General features: G+C 36.3%; 1 protein-coding gene across 3 annotated transcripts in view; it reads right to left on the bottom strand.

The window, feature by feature from the left end:
• P3h2 (prolyl 3-hydroxylase 2) overlaps positions 1 to 22,039 on the bottom strand; it is a 156,088-nt gene that overhangs the window by 70,939 nt on the left and 63,110 nt on the right. The window contains exon 1 of one of the 3 annotated variants that reach the window (XM_087186710.1): positions 9,743 to 12,369. The exons of the other annotated variants lie outside the window; for them this stretch is intronic. The gene's annotated coding sequence lies outside the window, so the exon portion shown is untranslated. Of the gene's footprint in view, positions 1 to 9,742; positions 12,370 to 22,039 lie in introns of those variants that run through there. 3 annotated transcript variants of the gene reach the window in all.

The following is a 22,039-nucleotide window of genomic DNA, read 5'->3' as shown; positions in this document are numbered from 1 at the left end:
AACTCTTTAATTAGATACTGTTGATATTTAGTGAATCTTAAGTAAGGAACTCACATGCTTTTAATTTTCATTCATCACTCCCTACTCAGGATTTCCCTGGCTGCTCTTCCCAACCAGCGCTGATACATGCATTTTGCACACCAAAGGTTCTTTGTGCAGTCTGAGTATTCCTCGCCTCTCTGCCTCCATGGACTACAGTTCTGAGTTCAAGTTGCCACCAGCTTCTCTGCCCATATTGTTCTCTACACCCTCTGCACACTGTATCTTGGCCTTTCTTTTGAGGTGTTTTTCTATCCATTCCTGTCATCTTGTGTGCTCCATTTCCACACACTTCCAGCGGAACAAATTCTCAGGCTCTATAATATATGGAATCCAAATTTCTCAGTACTATGCCCAATAAAAGACAAATAAACGCCCTTATTCTGAGATAATTCCCGTATTTAACAATAGAAAGAGTAAAGCCATTCATACCTGGGTCATAATTTTTTTATTGCATTGTAACCCCAGACAACTCAAAGGAAATGCAGGTGGTTGATATTCCTCTTGAGTCCTGCACTACCAGAGTACAATCAGGTTTCAGGGCCTGGAACAACGGGCGGGACAAGGAAATATTTGTTCAAAGAGGCTTCTCAGCCACTTCTGGAGACCGGAAATGCTCCATCTTCTTCTCAGCTGACACACACTTAGAGTAGGGTGTTCTCTGCCAGCTCTCTCCACACTGGAGGCTTTCTCTCAGGGATGCACCCGGATCAGAGGTCACGGCTCAGACCAAAGGGCCTCGCGACTGTGGTCTTACAGCTTAATGTTTGTAGGAATGCCTGGCATAGGATATGGTATTCAGTGCATGCTGCCAGAATTAACCAAAATTAAGTCATTCTTAGACTACAGAGAGAAAAGGTGCATTCTATTATGATTTATTATTATTTTAATTTTTATTTAGGCTTCCTATGAGTTTCCTCAAAAAGTCTATCTGTTAAAAGCCCAAGCTGATAGAAGAGAAGAAAGAGATGATGTGCCTGGGCATACATTAAGCAAGTCTAGGGAGAAAAGTCTGAAGGAAGCCAAGGAGAAACTTCCAGAAACTTCCAGGCAGTGGAGGTGGAAGTAGAAAGCCTACAACTACCACTGACTCACAAAGACATTTATAAGCCATTTAAAATTTCTCTTTGTCCCTTGCCAACTCCTAGCATGCTGGCTTGAGTAAATATTTAATTATTTCTTTAAGTGACTACATAGTGGTGGATAATATTTGCTAAGTGTCTATTGTGTGTCTGACATTTTGGTGGTGCCTAACATGGTTTGACTTAGTGGAACTCTCAAGACATGAATAAAGGCTCATTATTCCAACAGCTGACACCACTTATTCAACGTAATGTCCGTAAGTCAAAGGTATACTTCTCATTTAATCTCAGTCTCCTGCTAATAATTAGAAAGATGCTTTGATATCACAGTAATCCAATGATTTCCCAAAAATCACACTCTGCAACACGTATGCTCTTCAGTAACCTGTGTGAAAAATCTCATTTGATGAGAAGTGAATATTCACACATCGAACAGTGCTCAGTCCAACACAACTGAAAATCATCTGAAAATGTCAATAGGAAATATGCAATAAATTGGAAATGTTCCTTTTTTTCCTTTTCATTAATGTATCTGATACATGGCTTGGGTCTGATATCATTTCTGATTTAAAAATCATACTTGATGACTACACATTAGAGAAGTCCTTATTCATATTGTTATTTAAAGTTGGTCTAGAAATTCTGTTCACTATGAAAAGATATGCAGAACATTTATAGACAAGCAGCAAATAAGTCTATCCTTTTTTGAGGCAGCCAAGAAAACTTACTGAAACATTAGACTTAGTAAGAACGAGTTCATTTAAATAGCTGCAAAAATTAATGATTATATAAAAACTTTTAGCTTTCCTACATTCCTTTAATAATCAATTTAAATGTATAATGGGAAAATACAAAATGTAAAGAATCTACAGATAAAACTTTAAAATATGATTACTGTAAGCAATGTGTGTTTGTTACATGAGGAAAACAAACACTCGCTGGGATATAAATTTCTAAATACTTAGTATTTAGAATACAATGATTAGATTTTTTGCAACTGACCAGATGATTCTATGTAGATGTGCAAAAATGAAAATGTAAAAAGAACAGACGAAATTCTGAAAAATCAGAAGCAATGAAAGTGAACTTTTCAAAATAAAGCCATAATAGTAAAAATAATCTATTAGTGAAAGAATATAGGACAGAAAAATCAATGAAATACAGAAATCTATAAACAGATCTTAAGAGTATAAACAAACATCATATAGGAAAAGTGATGTAAAGCCAGTCAATGAGAATAATACATAAAATCAATAAATTATTTACAAAATTTGTCTGATTACTTAGAAAACAACATTTTGATCTTAGTGTGATAGCATACTAAGATTTGTACTAAGAGTATTACTACAAATCTCAGTTGTTCCAAATTAATATAAACACATATGATCTTTTAAAACAGTAAAATACATATAAAAATTTTTGGTGTTTGTCTAAAGATGATTTTCCTAAGCTTAGAAGTCATGGAAAACATCACAATCAAAATAAATGACTAAGCCCTAAAATAACCAAACTATAAAACAAATAGACTAAAATATATGTGTGTGTGTGTGTGTGTATATATACATATATATATATATATATATATGTATATATCTGAATTCTGGATGAGAAAACATCTTATATTTAAAAGTGAAGGAAATATCACAGAAAAATCAATATAAATGTACACAAAACTAAAGAAAAAACCAAAATAAACACATGCACACATAAACACACATGCACGCGCATATATAAAAGGACATAATATACTGAAACAGTTTAAACAGAAGGAATTTATGTTAATATAATAGAAATCTTTACTAATTTTTATGGAAAACCACTGAAACACTGACAGTTACAATCATATAATTCACAAAATAACACATGCAGATTGGTAAGAAATATTTAAAATTTCAAAGAAGATTTGTGGCACACATTTTAAATATTTCAGAATAACTAGTTAGCCTTCAGCAAAAATGCCAAGGTCATGGAAGACAAGTATAGATGCAGAAACTGTCACGTTCTGTCTTTTTTTTTTTTTTTTTTTTTTTTTGGTACCGGGGATCATACTCGGGTCCTTGCGCTTGCGTAGCAGGCAGCGAAACCACTAAGCTAAATCCCTGGCCCAACTGTCACATTCTAAAGGAGAGCGGAGAAATTCAAAATCAAATACAATGTGGGATCTTAAATGATCCTGGATCAGAAAAAATGACAGTGGTACAAACCCGGTGAAGTTTGAGTAAGTGTAGTTAGTAGTACTGTATGGATGTTAATTTCGTTTTGATCATGTGCTTTATTCTTTTAACATTTTGAAAGTATATTAGACAGACTTAGAGAAATCTTCCAATAATAAGCAGAAAAAGACACGCACCGGTAATGCAGTTTCTCTTAATGCTATCAACTTATGTAAGTCACTTTCTATCCTATTATTGGAAGAGTTCTCTACATCTGCTCAACATATTTTCAAAATAAAATGTTAAAAAAATAAAGCACTATGTGAATAAGAAGAAAAAAGAAAACAATACAATTTTTTAATATTATCAACAAATATAAACTATAGAGCTTTTCTTGGGGAAAAACTAGCTCAATTACACTAAAAATTATAGGCTTCAACTACATATGAATGTATACAGTTTATGTGTTCATGTGGGCTGTCTTTTTCTCACTTTCAAAAAACAAGCAGCCACTATTACTTCTAAATAGAAAAAGAGTACATATATTTGTATATATATTTTTAAGAGTAGGAAAGAGAGCTGTGAAATGTTGGAATAGGCACTTAAGCATTTTTCAAGATAAAAGACACTGGGCCGGGGATTTAGCTCAGTGGTTCCACTGCCTGCCTTGCAAGCGCAAGGTCCTGAATTTGGTCCCCAGTACCAAAAAAAAAAGATAAAAGATTAATTTTTTAAAATGAAAGAAGTACTGATGTAAATATATTAGTTATATACAACAACATATAAGTCTTCTATCAACAGCACCATCATATTTGTGTGTCAAGAAGGGGCATTATGTGAAAATGTATTTTATTGAGCAAATAAAATGCTAAATGAAATTTTGCCAATTATTAGAAATGTAAAAACATTTTAATAAAATATAGGCAAAATCATTTTCTTTTAAATTTTACTTTTTTAAGATAAGAAAGCTTCTAATTTACAACTCAGAGAGATAATGTGATTGGATGAGCACTTAAATATCATACGTCAACAAGCTAGTATGTATCATTTTCCACATTTCTTGTTTCCATTCTTTTTTGTGTGTGTGCTGTTTGCAATGCTCTGTGTTTTCAGTTGTTAGAAAATATTCAATGGATTCCATTAAGAGGCTGAGAATTTTCTACATTCCATTCCTAAATCAATATGTGAACATTTCAGTTCCACAAATTTCTGAGATTTAGTCTCATGAAATTCAGAGTAAAAATTCAATGTTAAAGTAACAGGATGAGGTCGAAGAGAAGACAACAAAGAAAGTAGAAGGCAGAGGAAAAAGGCAGGCAAGCGGGCTGTTTCAACACATGGAAGTAAACTCTGGACATTGACTCAGAGCCATAAGCAGCACAGATACGGGTAAATTTGGAGCTTTGGATTGGGAAGATCCGAGTTTGAACCTTTATTATTTCCTTTTACAAACACTGTCTACAACTTCAATTGTCAACAGATGACGAAGGTAAAGTGTTAAGGTTTGTCTTTCTTTGTAGGTAGGATTTAACTGAGCTAGTAATGTTGTTTTTTCCTTTTTAAAACAATCGGAATAAAAGTCTTCATTAAAACAAGTATTTAATAATTAGAAATGCACCCAGAGGAATGTGTGAAAGAAAATATTTAGCTCAGTGTGAAATTTCTCTCATAATCTTTGACATCAAATCATTAGTTACTTTAAAATCATTTTACCTTTTCTGACTGTAAAGAGAAACATTTGACCCTTCCATTCATTCATTAACTCAGTGCTTTCAGAACATGCTATTTCTTTACCTGCTCACCATCCATTCTATCTTGTTCTAGTTGTAAAAGTCCCACTTTTATCTGAAGACCATTCCTTCCTCAGACCTTGCAATTTGGATGTGGCTGATCGTATACCCTTGGCTCAAAAATTTCCAAGGAAGAAAGACTATTATCAAGTTACTTGTACCTGATTCTCTTGCCTCTTCATCTCCCTATGATTTGGGCTCCTTTAGAAGAGACTAAAATGACACAGCTAGCCTGAAATCCCCTACTGTTTAATTTTCCAACCAGAAATATTACATTATAAACATGAAGAGGTTCTCGCCTTAATACTTTTGTTCTCATAATCAAGTATTTAATGTACAAATTTACATATAATAGTTCCTTAACCACGGAAGCTGTTTTCCACTTTTGTAAATATGTTTATTTTTCTAACATCAATTTTTCTACAATTTCAATCTCATGTTACAAAATACTTTCTGAAGTTATATTTAAAAAGAATATAATGTTCTAAAAAAGATTTAATGTGGTTTCCTAATCTGGCAAAATAAGTCACAATATGGTATAAAAGAATCTAAATATTTGCACAGATTTCTTTTAAGAATAATGTTAGAGGACTAAAGAGATAGCTAAAATACCTAATCATGTATCAATAATAATGTTTCATAAACTCAACCAAGATCAGATTTAGTAATGACGAAGACACTGGAGCAAATGACAGCTGGACTTGTGTTATTCACAGGCAGTACTCTTTCTAGACATATTAAGTACAGTCAGCAGAATTTCAATTGGACATTTGGTTTCATGATGATCATGAGAATAGAGAAGTTTCTAGAGATTGCACAGTTCAGACATAAATTAAAAATACAGGGATATAATGATATATTCCCCATATGATTCTGATCATCCACATAACGTATTTGAAAACAGGAAGAAGCCACACTCCAAAGGTTTCATGCTGTTTGAGTCCACTTATACACTTTCCCACAGGAAAACTTTAGAGGAAAAGAACAGATCAATAGCTGTCAGGGTTTGAAAAGGAAAGAATAGTTGATTTAAAGAGGGTATCATTAAGGAATTTTTTTAGAGTGATGAAACTGCTCTCTTAATTTCCGTGTAGTTATTACATGACTGTGCATTTGTCTAAAGTAATAGATCTGTACAATAAAAGTCAATTTTAATCTTTGTAAGTTTAAAACAAATAAAATTTAAGTATTTGAAAACATCTACACAAATGACTATTTTTCATTGTTTTTAGTTTGCTTCTTTGGCAGTTAAGAACAGTTGGTAAAATGAAGAATTTGTATCAGAAAATGAGCATTTTAACTTTCACTCCCACATTACTTGTATTACTTTAAGGGAAACATTTGAACATCTTTGGTTTATTATATACCAAATGCATCTGAGGATACTTGCCACCAAGTCAGCTCATTGGATTAAGCAATTTAACCAGTTCACATAAGTTCTATTAAAATTTTTTAAAGATATAAAGCCCATTAAAGAGATATTTAAAAGATTAAATCCTTAAGGATTAAAGAAGCCTTACTCTTACTCCTGCAAGAACACTTTTTGTTTCGAAAGTTTTACTAGATGTCTCAAGACTTTCTCTTTTTCCTCTTTTAATCCTCTCTCTGTCTCTCTCTGACTGAAACCACCTACAAATGAACTTCCTTTCCAGCTTTTCTTTTCTCCTTTTCTTCTCTCTCTCTCCTCTCCGCGCCCCCCCTCCTGTTCTCTCTCTTTCTTTCTCCCTCCCTTCCTTTCTTCCCCATTCCTTTCTGCCTGGAGACAGGGCCTTGTTAAGTTACCCAAGTGGGACTTGAACTTGCAATTCTTCTGTCTCAATCTCTCTAAATGTGGGAATGTAGACAGGTACCACTATGCCCGACTTTTAGCAATGACCTCTACAGCAATTCTCTGTCACTTCTGGTATTCTATTGATACTGTTATTATGCCCTTTGCCTTCATTTGCCCTAAAGGACAGAAGGCTGGGAGTGTTGCACTATGCATGACTGGAAGCTGTTGCCATTTAAAACAAAGGCAAAAGGCCAAGAACCATCTGAGGAATGTGAAAGATCTTGGGGGATCTAAAGCAAACTCAGCTTTCATGTTTTGGTGTCTTACTGCACTCTCCCTTTAACATGTGCCAGTAATTAGTAGTGAGATTTAGAGAGGATACAGGAAACAATAAACACAAACAGCTTATGCACTAAATTGTCAAGTAGTTTAATGCAAATAAAACACAGTAAACTGCAGTGAAAAACCCTTGGAAATTATTTATCAGTGGGTTGCGTACTTCCTAATATGTACTCTGTTCCACTGCACTGTTTTGTTGCACTGCTTCTATATCCACATTGTTTGGCTTCCCATTTTTGCAAACTCAGAATAAAATTTTCTTCTGAAAGTGCTAGTTGTCAACACCACTTCCATCCTACTTCCATTACTCTGAAAAATTAAGTTGCAATTTCTGACTTTTAACCATATGACTCTCCCTTTTCTTACACATTTTTTCTCAATTTTTATTATCAAATTTATTGAGAAATATTTTCTTATGGTACCAGGGATCGAACTCAGGTCCTTCCGCTTGCAAGGCAGGCAGGGGAACCACTGAGCTTAATCCTCGGCCCAAGAAATATTTTCTTAATTAAAGGTGCATCCCACATATTTCTTATGCCTTCAAATAACTAATACTTACATATGGATACATGTTTGAATAAACAAAATAGTAGTGAAATCCCATCATAAGGAAGTCCAAGTAACTGACCAAATTATTTTTCACCTTGGAATTTTTTTGACTATTGCCTAATGATTAAAAATATTTCAATTGTCATATCACTTTAGCATTGACAAGCTATCCCAGAGATATAATTATTTCACGCTTAACATAATCTTGAGATCGTTCTGATTTGGTCAACATTTTTTCAGTGGATAACTCTGAGTCTTAAAGAGATTATGACTAGTGTAAGATTATACAATAGCCAAGCACAAAATTTAAATGTTAATTTTATTTCAAATCACATGAATTCTCATTGTTTCAATTTCATCTTCAGTTTCACACTCAAGCTACCTTGGCTTAAGACAAAGAAAACAAAATTGGTTCTTCCAAGTCCCTCTGTGGAAACTAGCACAGGCCAGGGTACCCCCGTATGTCCCCGAGCTGTGATCCCTCCCCATCCACAGCGAGGTAGAGGGGGCAGCCATGAACTTCGGCTCCTTACATGGATTCACTCAGAAACGAAGGCCTCTGAAGCTCTGCAAAAGCTGAACAGTCACTCTTTAAGAAACTAAGCTGACAACATTGACAAAGTATGAAGAATATATTTAAGTCATACTGAAATAAAATTGCACTATCAAAATAAAGTGTCATGGATTGACAGGATTACACACCCAAACAATTATACTAATCTGTATGGTTTATTATGGCAAACAGATAGCCCCTCTTATTTGACCCTGAGGAGTGACTGAGTTAGATTATGAACCTGTTTTATATATAAAGAAACTAAACGAGTAGTTTCTCAGAGAAGACAGAAGTGCAAGGGAGAGAACTAAGAGCTCTAATGTATGCCTTTTAGCCCAGTTTTAGAATCTGGCCTCTAAATACACTGTCTATCCTAAAAGGAAATGCAAATTATAAATCAAAATCTACATTAATAATTTTGATATTACTAGGTCATTATTTTAGAATCTAACATGAGCTTTAGATTCCTCCAAGAAAGATACTTATATGAACACCTTTGTGCATGTAATTTTATGATTTTCAGACACCCCAAGACTCAACAAGAATATGAACCCCAGTGAAGAACTGCTATTCTAGATAGTCTGCAGAAAAAAATACGATATCATTATTTTAGCAAATGTATACATTTAGTAATTATCCATCAATTTTCCCCTTAGTCCCATTAGTCCAAAATCCTACACGTGTGTACACTATTTGTATGACACTGCTTTTTCCTACAGTGATTGTGTGTGTGTGTGTGTGTGAGTGTCTGTGTGTTCTGTTGGTGACTGAAGCCCAGTCTCCTGCATGCTAGGAAAACTGTTGCCTCTGAACTATTCCCCCAATTCAAGCATGCTTTTTAAAATTATTTTGAATTACTGACAACATTAATAATTTAAAATAAGAATTTTGATCATATAGTAACTCACTTTGTTAAAAGCAATTCATAAACAATCTAACTAAGGAGACTATGTTCATTTTTTGTCTCTCTTTTAATGTCATATTACAGACACTCAATGTTTGTTAAATAAAATTATGATTTTTAGAAAATAAGTTGATGGGTTCTTTGTATAGCACAGTGATCATCAACTTGTGGGCTTAAATAATATTATTTAGAAGTTATTCTTACTACTTATTTTCCTAACAAAGCCGTTTTCCAGTCTGGGTTAAATTTATAGTTCTTCTCTGATCTCCAAGATCTAATAAGAAGCTAGTTCACACTGGCAATGCAAACTATATTTTTAGCAAATAATAAAAATAAAACTGAATTAGAAGTTGGTATTGTGATAGAACAAAATGCAAGAGAAAAATAGAGAAAACCCTAGCTGACTCCCACTCAAACTTCTTCATGAAATTCTTACTCACTGTGCCCACCAACGGAGCATGTCAAGATCTGTCGCAAACAAGGAGCCCTAATTGGCCTTCAGCTTCCTGAGGACAGGGATTGAACTGCATGATGAGATGAACAGAGACTGCTGAGGTCTCACCTGGTCTCCTGAGCATCCACTCTTCCTGCAAACTCCAGGCACAGCTCTGCACTGTGTCTAACCCCAGGGATGCTCCTAATTTAAAATTCAGATATGAACAGCACTATCTGCAGACTGAAAAAGAATGCGGAAAACACAAGCAGGAATGAAAAAAAAAAAAAGGTCATCTAAATAAAAACTGATTTTTCTGTTCACATTCTGCCTAAAACTCTGGGGAAGAAACAAAAATAGACACTAGCATTATAGCTTATAAAAAGCTATTCCTCTAGGATGTGTTAATTGCTGAAACTAAAGATGGAAATGACTCCATAGGCCATTATTTCTTCCTCAAGACCAGCCAGAAGTACATCTTATAGTTTCCTTCCTAAAGTGCACACAGTATTTATCATACCTGAGTGGAACCATATGCTGTAATAACTCACACTTTATGGGCAAGACAGAGGTTAAAAGTTTTAAAGAATTAACTAGACTTGATATGCTTCATTGGACATGACTCTTTAAACGTTCTTGTTTAATAAGTGTGTGCTAGAAAGGCGGAAATTTTAGGGGGTTTATGGTAGTTGAGATCTCCACTAATAGCCCCTATGGAATCTCTCAAACACTTTTACTAACCATAGTTAACAGGCAACTCAAAGTTAAATGAAAGCACATATTCAATTTTAATAACAGTGATTCTGTACACTGGCACATTGCTTTAGAGTTTGTAGAAGTTAATTGAACTAACTGTGGTGTTATAACCTCATGAGATAAAGTACATACTATCTCTCCTTATAAATGGAGAAACAGGCCTTAGAGGAACTCATTACTAGCTACACTTCTCATGTAGTTTTAGTGCCAAACTATAAGATTGTTCATTCATTTTTAAAACATGTGTTAAGGATATAATATATACTGAGAACTATATTGGGAAACAGAAACTCAAAGGTAAGGAAGATACAGTCTTTGTCTTCCAGGAGTTCCAAGTCTGCTAAGAAACATGAAAGAAAGACACACAAAACTCTAAAGTAATAGAGTATAATAAATCCCAGAAAAGGCTTTCAAAATGAAATAGGAAGTCATGGGAGGGAATCAACGCAGGAGAGCTGATTTTCTATATAGATCATGAAGTCTGTAAGGGCAGAAATGGGACTTATTCATTCTGGTTTTCCCACATTGCTTAGAAGACTCTAGGTGTTCAACAAATGTTGGCTAAGAGGAATGAATAAATACGTGAATTAGAGTTGTGTTCCTTTATTTTCTTTATAAGATACTCATTCCTAAAATGATTACTGTATACTCCAGGAATGAAAAACAAAATAAACACTTCTTGGACTATAGAGAAATAAGAATAGTGGTGACAGCTGCCTCAGCCACCATAAAGGAATATTCAGCCTTTTAATCTTTTTCCACGTAATGAATCAGCATGTGTGTCATAATGTTCATAGTATCCAGCACCACAGAGCTTTGTTCTGTGCTTTGGCAACTGACCTGTAGGAGATCACAACTGTCCATTTGGCAACTGAGATTCCAGGAGGATTTTGCAGAATCTGGAAGAGAGATATTAGCAAAGCCCCACCAGCCATTTAAGGAGTTTTTATTGGGTCTATAAACCATTGAGGTACTCCTTTAGTCCACATGCCAGGTATACACAGGGGTTTGCCTGAGGCTCATAAGAGAGAATGCCAACAAATAAGGATGGATCTGCCACCTGCAGAATAAATCTGAAACACCAGGATATTCCATCAAAGTCCCCATTCAAGTGCACTAACATTGAGAAGATCTGGAATCTGATCTGACTGGTTACCTAAGGACACCAGGTGTACGTACTAAAGCAAACTTCATCCTCGTCACCTGTGAAGGCAATGCATTCACCTTCAGGATTAGCAACATGCACAGCAGGGTCTGTCTAGGGATAGTGATGGTCTCACTTTGATTTATCCACACCTTTTGGTTTCTTGGCCTCACACGAAGAGTCCCCCACTTAACATAAATTGCATCATTGTCTATGGAAAGCTACTCAACTTTCAGATAGAGCTGCTTCATTTCTGGTTTGTACTCCATGTAAAAGCTGGGCTAATCAACATGCAATATAGTCAACAAAGACGTTAGAGCTGTAAATTAAGTGCCACGTGGTAGAGTGCATGACCATTAAGTAAGCACTTAAATCTATGTTTAACACAAGTTCTTTGTTTACTGTTTTCATATCCTGTTTGCTATAAGCTTATGAAGAGCAATTTTCACAAAGCTGATGGAAGGAAGGTGAAGAAACTTTAATGTCTACTCCAAAATGCTTAAAATCCCAGTCCAGTAAGAAGCCCCTGAGAGGCTCACAGCTGGCTTCTGCACAGAGCAATTACAGGATGCAAACTAGCACTTCAGTCAGAGGCTACTTAAATGTTTCCATCTGATTTACAAATTCTTAGAGGCAGTACTAATTATTCTGCAACCTAAAAGCCCCCAAAGACCTAGGTCAACAGCTTAACATCTGGTCTGGTCATGGTTGACTCTTAGTTAACATGTTAAAAATCTAAACTAAATAATTTCCTCCCAACTGAGTCTTAGATAGCTATATGTAGTCCACAAGGACACACAGAGAGACACTCTGCTTGCTTTGTCCCTAAGAACAATTTTCAATTTTTAAGTGAAAAGCAATACAGTAAACAGAACTTAAAAAGTGATGGTTGTGGGAAATTCAACTCTTGAAAACTTCCCAAAATATAAGAAAGTATATGAAGAAATTAGAAAGAAAATAATTATATACCCAGTTTGTTTTTTAGTTTAGAACCACAAATGTATATAGGACAGGGGCTCTAAACATTCTCAGCCACTGCTGTGAATGCCAAGATAGAAGAGCGGGGAGGGGTAGGAAAAAGTTACAATACTTTTGTTGAAGATTTATCTGGATTCAGATCCCTGATGTGTAACTAACTTAGACACAGAAAGGAACCTAAGATTCTGAATTGTGTTGGAGCCTGGAGGGGTCTTTGTCATATTGAATGCCTTGTGTTTAACTGATCCAGTCCAAGAGTTTTGTTGCAAGTATTCATGGAATTGCACAACAGACAGCAGAAGCAGTATAGTATTAGGAACAACATAATGTGGTTCCAAAAATTTTTGTATATTCTGTGACTGTTGGTCAGAAGATCATAAGAAGGTTGTTGTTGCTTGTGAGGAATATATTTATGTTCTGGCCATCTGTCTCTCAGAACTAATATGGGATATGTCACAGTATATGAAAGCATACTACAAATTCTGTAGCTATAGAGCGATGCAAGAAATTACTACTTTTGGAAGATAAGATTTTAAACATCAATGCAGCATCTTCCTTCAGAACAGCCCTATGGGAAAATATGGTATTTTCCACTCTGCCTCACTTCAAATTTCCCTGTGAAACATTTGGCCTGAATTCAAAGGAATAGTTCCTATTCGCCACTGACTTAGTTAGGGTTCCCTTTTAAGGGTAAGTGGGACTCCAGTATGCTGACTCTTCTCGCAAACAAGAGGCAAAAAAGGCAGTCAAAATCTGTCTTCAGAGCTCTCTGTGTTGGGGAAAATGGGGGAACACTGATATTTGCTTTTCATTCATAAAAGAACACTTTGATTTAAAAGCAGAGCAGAAAAGTGGCCTAATCAATTTTACTGCTGAAAATTGAGTCAGACCTTTTCATTTTAAAGTAGTCTCCAGAAGTAAATTCTAATAAGGTGCATGTCGTACAAGTCAGTGATTGTGAGAGAGTAAGTACAGCAAAGTGTTTGGCAATATAAGGAATGTAAAACAGTACAAGAATTACTTTTTATAGTATCATAATTGTAAAATGATGTAAGTGTATGATGTAGCATTACATTTTTCACGTTTCTAGTTAATTTTTATAAGATCTCTGTGGAATCATTTTAGGTGGTGAGGGAAAGAATGACGAACTTTGGGCCAAGGGCTCAGTGTGTCCCTTGGGGTCAGAGGAGGAGATGCCTGGAGTCTCAGGTTGACACAAACTCTGAGCTGAAAGGCAGCATACAGGTCACACTTCTCATGGGGACAATCCAGCTCAAGGACGGATGGGGTGAAATGTTTGTGGTTTTGAAGTTCAACATCAGAATCTGAGCTGAAATCTAAGTAAACGATGCTCTTTCTGTTGCACTCACTCTCACTTTGGTTCCCAATAACTCCAGAAAAGGAAAACAGACTTCTAATTCATTCTGCTGTCAGGCAGCAAATGCACTTCAAAGGAATGAAAGCAAAGAATACAACCAAATAAAAACAAAAACAATTAAGCTTTAAATCTAACAAAGACTAGAGTTGAATCCCAGTTTTATCAACTACAGGCCAAAATATAGTCTCTATGATCCTCATTTGCTCATTGTTCTTAATTTCTAGAAATATATTTTACATTTAGAAAGTACATAGTACACAGTAATTCTTGGAGGATCAGTGAGTCCTAAAACAAATCTGTGGCTTTTAAAACACTTCAATTCCTTCACATATGTTTGCATGTGCCCTGCCCCTGGGTTGTCCAGACTCTGCACGCAATCATTCAGGGATAAGAAAATTACCACCCACTGGATTGGATTGGACTCTTTTGCATGATAACCTATGAAATCCTTCCATTTGTACTGCTTCTGATGTCTCCAGTTACTTCTAAATAGTCCAATTTATTTCTCCTTTGCAGATATCCAGAAACTGATGATGGTGTTCACATGCCCATGTTCTCTCTCTTCCAGGTTTCATTTTCACGATTTTTAGAGATCACTGGATTCCTTATCTTTTTCTCATTGACAAACTGTTATGACTTATGTTTGGGGTACGATGTAGGATGAGGGCATACCTCCATTCACATAATTCAAGATTCCATCTAATCACTGAGTCAGGACACTTGGAAACTAGTCATTTAATAGCATTTTTTCTTTCTGTCCAAATATTGGTATAACTAACATGCTGCAATTTGGACATCAATTTGCAAAATTACTTCCTTTTCTCTTCTAGGTTTGCAATTCAGAATCAACTTCAACTAGAGTAGATAACTTTTTTTCTAATTTATGAAAGTTAGCAAAATGACTAACTATAGATCAAGGTCAATGTTATGATTTGTATCTACGTGTCCCCCCAAAGCCTCATGCATTCAGAAGTAGGACTTTCGGGAGGTGGCTGAATCATGGGTGTGTGATAGTGGGATTAAGGGTTTGTGTAACTAAGATAGTCTGCTGATTGATTTAGCATAGTTCTGGGTGTAAATAATGGGAAGGCCCAACCTGGGTATGGGTGGTACCAATTAGTAGGCTTACAGGCTAGATAGAATGTAAAGGGAAAGATGGAAGGCAGGCTTGCAGGTTTATGCCTACCCTGCTATGGACTGTTTTTCCTCTGCCATGCTGCCCTGCCTTGGAGCCAGCTGACTATGGACTGAAACCTATAAAAATTGTGAGCCAAAAATAAATCTTTCTTCCTTTAACTGTGGGTGTCAGATATTTTGTTCCAGCAATGGGAAAACTAACTAAAACCATCAACCACTTAAATATTTTAAAAGTTCATGTACATAATTCCCATTTGCCAGCCTTTGCCCACATGACGTAAAATTTTCCTAGAACGAAACAAGATCTAGTCACTGAATTATTTCATAATGTAAAGGAGACTGACAATGTAGGTGGTCTCAGTGGAGTAGGATACAAATCAAAACTCAGACTTTTGCAAGAATGACTTCGTAAAAGAAAAGGACATTCAGGGACACTTTCTCACGACAAAACTAGAACACCCATAGTTTCTGAAAAGCAATAATAAATCACAAGTATTATTCCTTGACAATTACTTCTTAGAAGACATCAGTATCTCTTATAAGTTTAATTATGCTTGTATCTATGGCCTGCCTTACTGTACATCCTTTCATGATTTTCACAGTAGGAGCTGGTGAAGTTTTATTCAGCCTGCTTCCATTTCAGAAAGTCCTAGAGAGGATACAGTCATCATCCACTAAACACTGCTGTAAGGCTAGCTTAACGATCTACATCAGCTAACGTCCTTCCCAAGAGACATACATAAGGAATTCAAAAAAGTGTAACTTTTAAAAAATGTCTGCTTGTTATAATATCCAATCTTTGAAATTATTAATAGACTTAAGAAATTTATAGCAGATTTTCTCAAAAATCTTCCCTAAAATCAATTTTCATTACTGAACTGAGAGTTTTGAAATGATATTTCACTGAATTCCAGAGAGGAATCAAAACAAAAGAAACAACAGAAATATACTGCTTTCCTGCACTGCTCACCAGGTATTAATATATACATTAGATATAAATATCACATGAAAGCAAAATTGTTTCATTTTACTTTATTTTGAATTTACATAGTGCCTATCTGTTAAAATATATGCAATTTTGAGTAAGTATTTTTTTAATAGTAGGGGAAAAGCACAAACAAGGGCATAAATCGATGCTAACCCCATTCTCCAGATATTTCAGAAATCACCATTCAGTACTTTCTTTCAGCACTTGATAAAGTAGTAATTGTTTCCCAGATGCTCACTGCTTTCTTACCACACTTCATAATCCTAACATAGGACATTAGTTTCGGCTGAACCAGATGCCAAATGGGAGAAATTTACAGAACAGAGAAATCAGCCTGGTGGAATGATACAGAAACTTCTAGCCAAGGCACATTCCCTCAGTTCCCAATTCCCTCACAGCTGCCACACCTCCTGCTACAGCAGACTGCACACAAAATGCACTTCTCACATTTGCCTCCCCTATGGTCCCAGTAAGAATTCGAGGACACTGATCTATTATATTCCACTCAGGACCAGCATGAAATGCCTCACCAGGGACACTTGATTAATCCTGCAAAAACACGTATTTATCAATCGTATGTTCACCACCAACTTCCAAGAATAATATGTAAGGTAGCTTACAATAAAATCCACATACCAGAAAAACAGATTGTTAAAAGGAAAAACAAAACAAAGGTCATAAGAGAGGGAATGAGTGAAAGTACCTGGAATGTGAATTGGGATCCATCCATTCCTACCCTAAGTATGGAGTTTACCCCTATTAATGTAAGGTAGGGCTCTCATCATTATGAACAAAAGATAATCTCTGTTCACAAAGATGCAGACAAAGTGAAAATGTGCAATATTAAGAAAAGTGTTCAATCATTATGATTATTACGGATATATCTTTTCACCATAGAAATTAAAATTTCATGGAGGGATAGAGTAACTGGGGTGGAGGAAACTCCTTTAGGAAAGGAGGCCAGGAAGACTTCTCTGAGGAGTTCACCATTCGGCTGGGAACTCAGCAACAAGGCCAGAAGAGAGAACCCAGGAAAGCATTTGAGGCAAAGATAAAAATAACTGCAAATGATCTTGGTTATCTTTAAGAAAACATGGAATTGTATAGGCCCCAGTAAAATGAAAGAAGGCTTGATAAGAAGGCAGAGCTCGGTTATTCCAAGGCACTGCTGGACAATGGGAGGAACGCAGATTTATTTCTGAATGTTGAGAAAAGCAATGTCATTGGGCTTTACACTTAAGAAGTGTGCCTCCTATAGCTAAAATCTCTAAAGTGAATTTCCCTCAGCAAGGAAAACCGGGACTTTCATTGTAACAACAATAACAAAAGACATCTAAAAAAACATAATGTTCCTCTTCCCATTAGTCTGAATTTCTACTTGTTGACTTTTATTCCTTCTCCTCCACACTTCTAAAAACACCTTTGCATAGTCTCTTCGAAATTATGGCAAGAGAGAGAGGGAAAGCAAGAGCTAACTACAGAGGTATGACATGCAGTTTTATGGGTCAATTTAGCTGGACTACAGTTCTCATTCAAATACTAATTGAGGAATTGCTGTGAAGATACTTTATAGATATTAAAATCTGTAAGCAATTTCTTTGAAGTAAGGGACATTATCTTCAATTATCTGGATGGGACTGATTCAACCAATTCAAAGGCATTAGGAGCAGAATTAAAGGGGCTTAAAGCTTAGAATTTCTTCTTCCCTCAAGAAAAGGAGGTTCCTCCTATGGGCAGATGTTACAGCTCATAATCATAAATTCGTTCCTGTCTTTTCTGGTGGCTTTCTCTAAGGATTTGAGAAGTTGCTGAGCCATCCCTACAATCATGTAAGCCATTTCCTTGCAATAAATCACTTATCCTACACACATTTCTACTTTTTTTTTCTGGTTGAACCCTGCCTGATGCAACATGTCATATTTACTTTTGAAAGAATATCTTACAAATTGCCTGCAGTTAACAGCAAATGGGTAAAGATCAACATAATTCCTTCATTTCTGTGACCTATACAATATGGATTCAATTATGTGGAAAAAGGAGAAAGGAAGTACAGTCTACTCCAGCATAACGCTGCCAAATTCCATAATTGTGGCCAAATGAAACTCTTGTTAGATGGTGATAAACAGAGGATCAGAACTTAGAAGCCCTCTTATTTTGGATGTCTGTCACCATAGTCCTGGATACTACTGGGGAACAGCCTGTCCTAATAACCAATGATATTGAAAAGAAATGTCTAAATACTATCATGCCATAGGTAAGAATTTACCTTAAAAACAATGAGACATGAACACATAATGTTTTAAAGAGATTTTCCCCAATAAAAGGTGTTATTTTGGGACATGGTGATGAATACCTGTAATCCCAGCACTCAGGAAGCTGAGGCAGAAGGATCGCCCGCAGTTCAAGGCCAGCCAGGGCTATAAAGTGACTTCAAAGCTATTTTATATTACATAAAGAGACCATGTCTCAAACAACAACAACAAAGGTATTATTGGACAAAGAGAGGATTAGACTAATCAAATGGTTGAAGATAATATGAATTAAATAAATTTATGGCGGAACTACTTTGCACCTGCTATGTTACTGACGGATTATGACAGTGATAACCACATACATTTAAAAAATCAAGAGAAAGTTTAAATTTAAGCTTGACATCATTGGCCAGAAACATTAAACTTCTCACCTTTGTCCTGTTTCAAAGCTATCACTTCTGACCTCTTTCACTACTGGTGTTGAAATATATTCCATTTGCATAAAACACTCACAATATTCTCCTGGATGATGTGATCAGAATAGAAGACTTCTAACACCTGCCTAGACTACAGACAACAGCTGGAGATCAGCTGCAACAGGTCCTGGAAGCAATGTTTCTTCTGGGTCAGTACTGTATTCACAAGTTAAATAAAAATAGTCCTGTAAGAGACAGGAAAGGAATTTCCCTTGCTTACTCCTATTTATATGTCCTTCCAGCTTTGGAACTTTCCAGAAAAACAAGATAAAACAGCTTTGCACGTGTGTGTGTGTGTGTGTGTGTGTGTGTAGGTAGGTAGCTTTTCAAGAAGGAAGGGAGCTAGCTTCCAGTCACAGCTGCATAGGGATTTGCCTCAGATGCTGGCTTCAAATTACAGAAGACGTGAGTAAAAGCACGTCCATGACTCAGTCCTCAACTCTTGCCAAAGTAGTAGTTTTCTAGATAGAAAACTACAGGAAAAGAAACAGCAACTCAGAACAGAGAAGAGAAAGGGAAACTACCCATGCAGCTCTCCTGAGCATAACTGAATCTTGCAGGTATGCTGAGGAGAGGAAGTTCACAGAGGGTTTGGGAAAGAAGTACACACACACACACACACACACACACACGCACACACACACGAGGCACCACCTAATGTTTCAATACACACATGGTTATTTTAAGTCACATTAATTAAGTTCTTTACAAGGTGCTTACCGATAAATAAAGCCAGATGTTTAAGATGTGCTTCAACCATTGCCCTGTTCTCATTCATATTCCCTCTGCCCTCCTTCCAAGAAACTGGCTGTTTGCCTACATGTCAGAGAAAGGCAGGGAAAGAATTAGCAGGAAAAAAATAGTTACGGGCTACAGCCTTACTCTCTGTTGCTGAGTGGTTGTTGATGTGTGGTGAACAGAGTTGGTCTTCAAGAGTCTGTGAGGTAAAGTTGAAAATTTTGGTGTTTTGGGGAAAGTTAAGATTGTTAAAGGATTACTTATTCATCATGCTATCAATGCATAATTCCTTTAGGAAAGTCTTTCAAAATTGTCAGCTATACATACATATATATATACGAGCCTTGATACTCACTGTCTGCTACACGCATACACACTCGCACACACACGGTGTACGTGTGCATTTGTACGTGCATTTACAGGAATGTGTTCAGACATATGCAGCAAATGGTCTTGTGGAATCAAATGCACCTGGTCCACTTTGTATAAGTGCATTTTCTACTACATGTTCTGAAGTATACTTGTTCCACGATATGTGGAGAACTTCTAAGTGAATTTCAGAAATGCTGGGATAGACAAACTTAAACCAGTTTCTTTACAGTGGCACTTTCAGCATCTAGTATGCCAATGTACACTGTGAATATTCATGAGGGAAACAGGCTTTGTGTCTCCTGAAGCTGGCTGACTCCTCTATCCAGCAGAGGATCTTGTGAGAGTAGTGATGCAATGAGAAACAGTAATCTAAATGAGCCCAAGGTGTTTGTGTAGTCTCCAGTTAAATTTTCTCTTTGTGAAGATCACTACTTTGCGAAAGAGTACAATGTGTCCTACAAAAGATTTCAGTCAAAATGTAATTTTTTTTCTTTTTTTGCCCCCAAACCGGGGATCAAACTCGGGTCCTTGTATTTTTAAGGCAAGTGGCGGAACCACTGAGCTAAATCCCCGGCCCTATAATTTTTTTTCTTACACAGAACTACAATCTACTCCTTACAACTTCCATCATTGCTCCTGATTTTTTTGCCTTGGAAAAACAAAGTCAATTGTACTGTAATCTTTTTGTGTGTGTGTGATAACTTTCCAGTATTTGGCAGCAACCACCATATTCCTACAAAATCTTCCATGTTTTTTTTTTTTTGTACAGGGGATCGAACTCAGGACATTGCTCTTTTGAGGCAGGTGCCTGAACCACTGAGCTAAATCCCCGGCTCCACGCAGTTCTTGAATGTGGCAAATCAAAAATCACCACCCTGTCAGTCTCAAGAAATGCCACCCAGAATTGAATGCAGAGAACCAGATAAGCTCTTACAGATGCAACCTTAGTTCTCATCGGTTCTTCTGGGCCAGGCACATGGCTTCTCTGATTCCAATTAATTCACTGCAACTTTTGAGTCTTCACAGGAATCACTGCTATGCTGGTCATGGTGACACAGTCTTATAATCCCAGCACTGAGGATGCTGAGACAGAGGGATCTCAAGTTCAAAGCTAGCCTAGGCCACTTAGGGAGATCCCTTTTTTTTTTTTTTTAAAGAAAACAATACAATAGCTAAGTCAATACTCTACAGTTATGAGTTTTTAAGAGAATAGTAGGGAACACAAGCCCACATTTTAATTATGCTCCCTCATAGAGGCTCTAGTTTACAATAAAGTTCTTTTCTCAGATATCTTCTCTTATAAAGTTACTTTAATTTCATACAAATTTTATCCCTTGAAGAGAATCGGGAGTCGTACCCAGAAGTGTACAAGTAGAGAACTCCTCTAGTTTAACAGTAATTCATTATTTGAAACCAGGTAAATCCTTTTCAGGAGTTATAAATCCACATAATACCAACCAGAAAACATTTCTCTACCTGGTCAACAACATCAAAATATAATAAAAGACACTTTCAAATGCTTTCCTCATTTAAGATATTAATAGCTAGCGATTTCCGGATCTGCAAACTCAGGTAGCTTGATCTCACCATGATACATGGCCAGGTATGGTGGTGCATGCCTGTAATCCCAGCACTCGGAAGTCTGAGACAGAAGGATTTCCGCAAGTTTGAGGCCAGCCTGGGCTACATAGTGAGTTCAAGGCCAACCTGAGCTGCATAGTGAGACCCTGTCTCAAAAAAAGAAAAAAAAAAGTCACCACGAAACAAAATGCAGTTCTTAGTTATTCAACATGTGGACATTAATAGTATCACCCCGTAATTAGACCAGTCATCAGTTTTTCAGGAACGTGACTGTGATGACACTGGGCATGGGTACAGATCCCTTGGATCTGAAGGAAACGGGGTAACAGCTGGGTTGTCACTTTGAATGACGAAAGAGCTGGGAGGTTAAGTCACTGCAGACATGACGGACAAGAGTACCCACCAACACTTCCTTTTGTTCTTGTGTGTTCTCTATAAAAAATGAGATGGTAAAAAAGATATAGAATTTTACGAATCTTTGCTCAAACAATACAATTTAATATGAAAAGGGTGAAATGACTCATTCAACTTTCTGTACCACTAATATCCTCCATTAACAAACAAGTTAGAGTAGACATAAATCCTGGACATCTAGTAGCTAAAATAGCAATATTTTATTTATAGAA

This window comes from Heterocephalus glaber, unplaced genomic scaffold (genome assembly GCF_053883595.1).
Source record: "Heterocephalus glaber isolate CG9 unplaced genomic scaffold, H.glaber_assembly_v1.0 deba00001504, whole genome shotgun sequence".
NCBI classification, from domain to species: domain Eukaryota; kingdom Metazoa; phylum Chordata; class Mammalia; order Rodentia; family Bathyergidae; genus Heterocephalus; species Heterocephalus glaber.
This window is presented reverse-complemented; position numbering and strand designations above follow the sequence as displayed.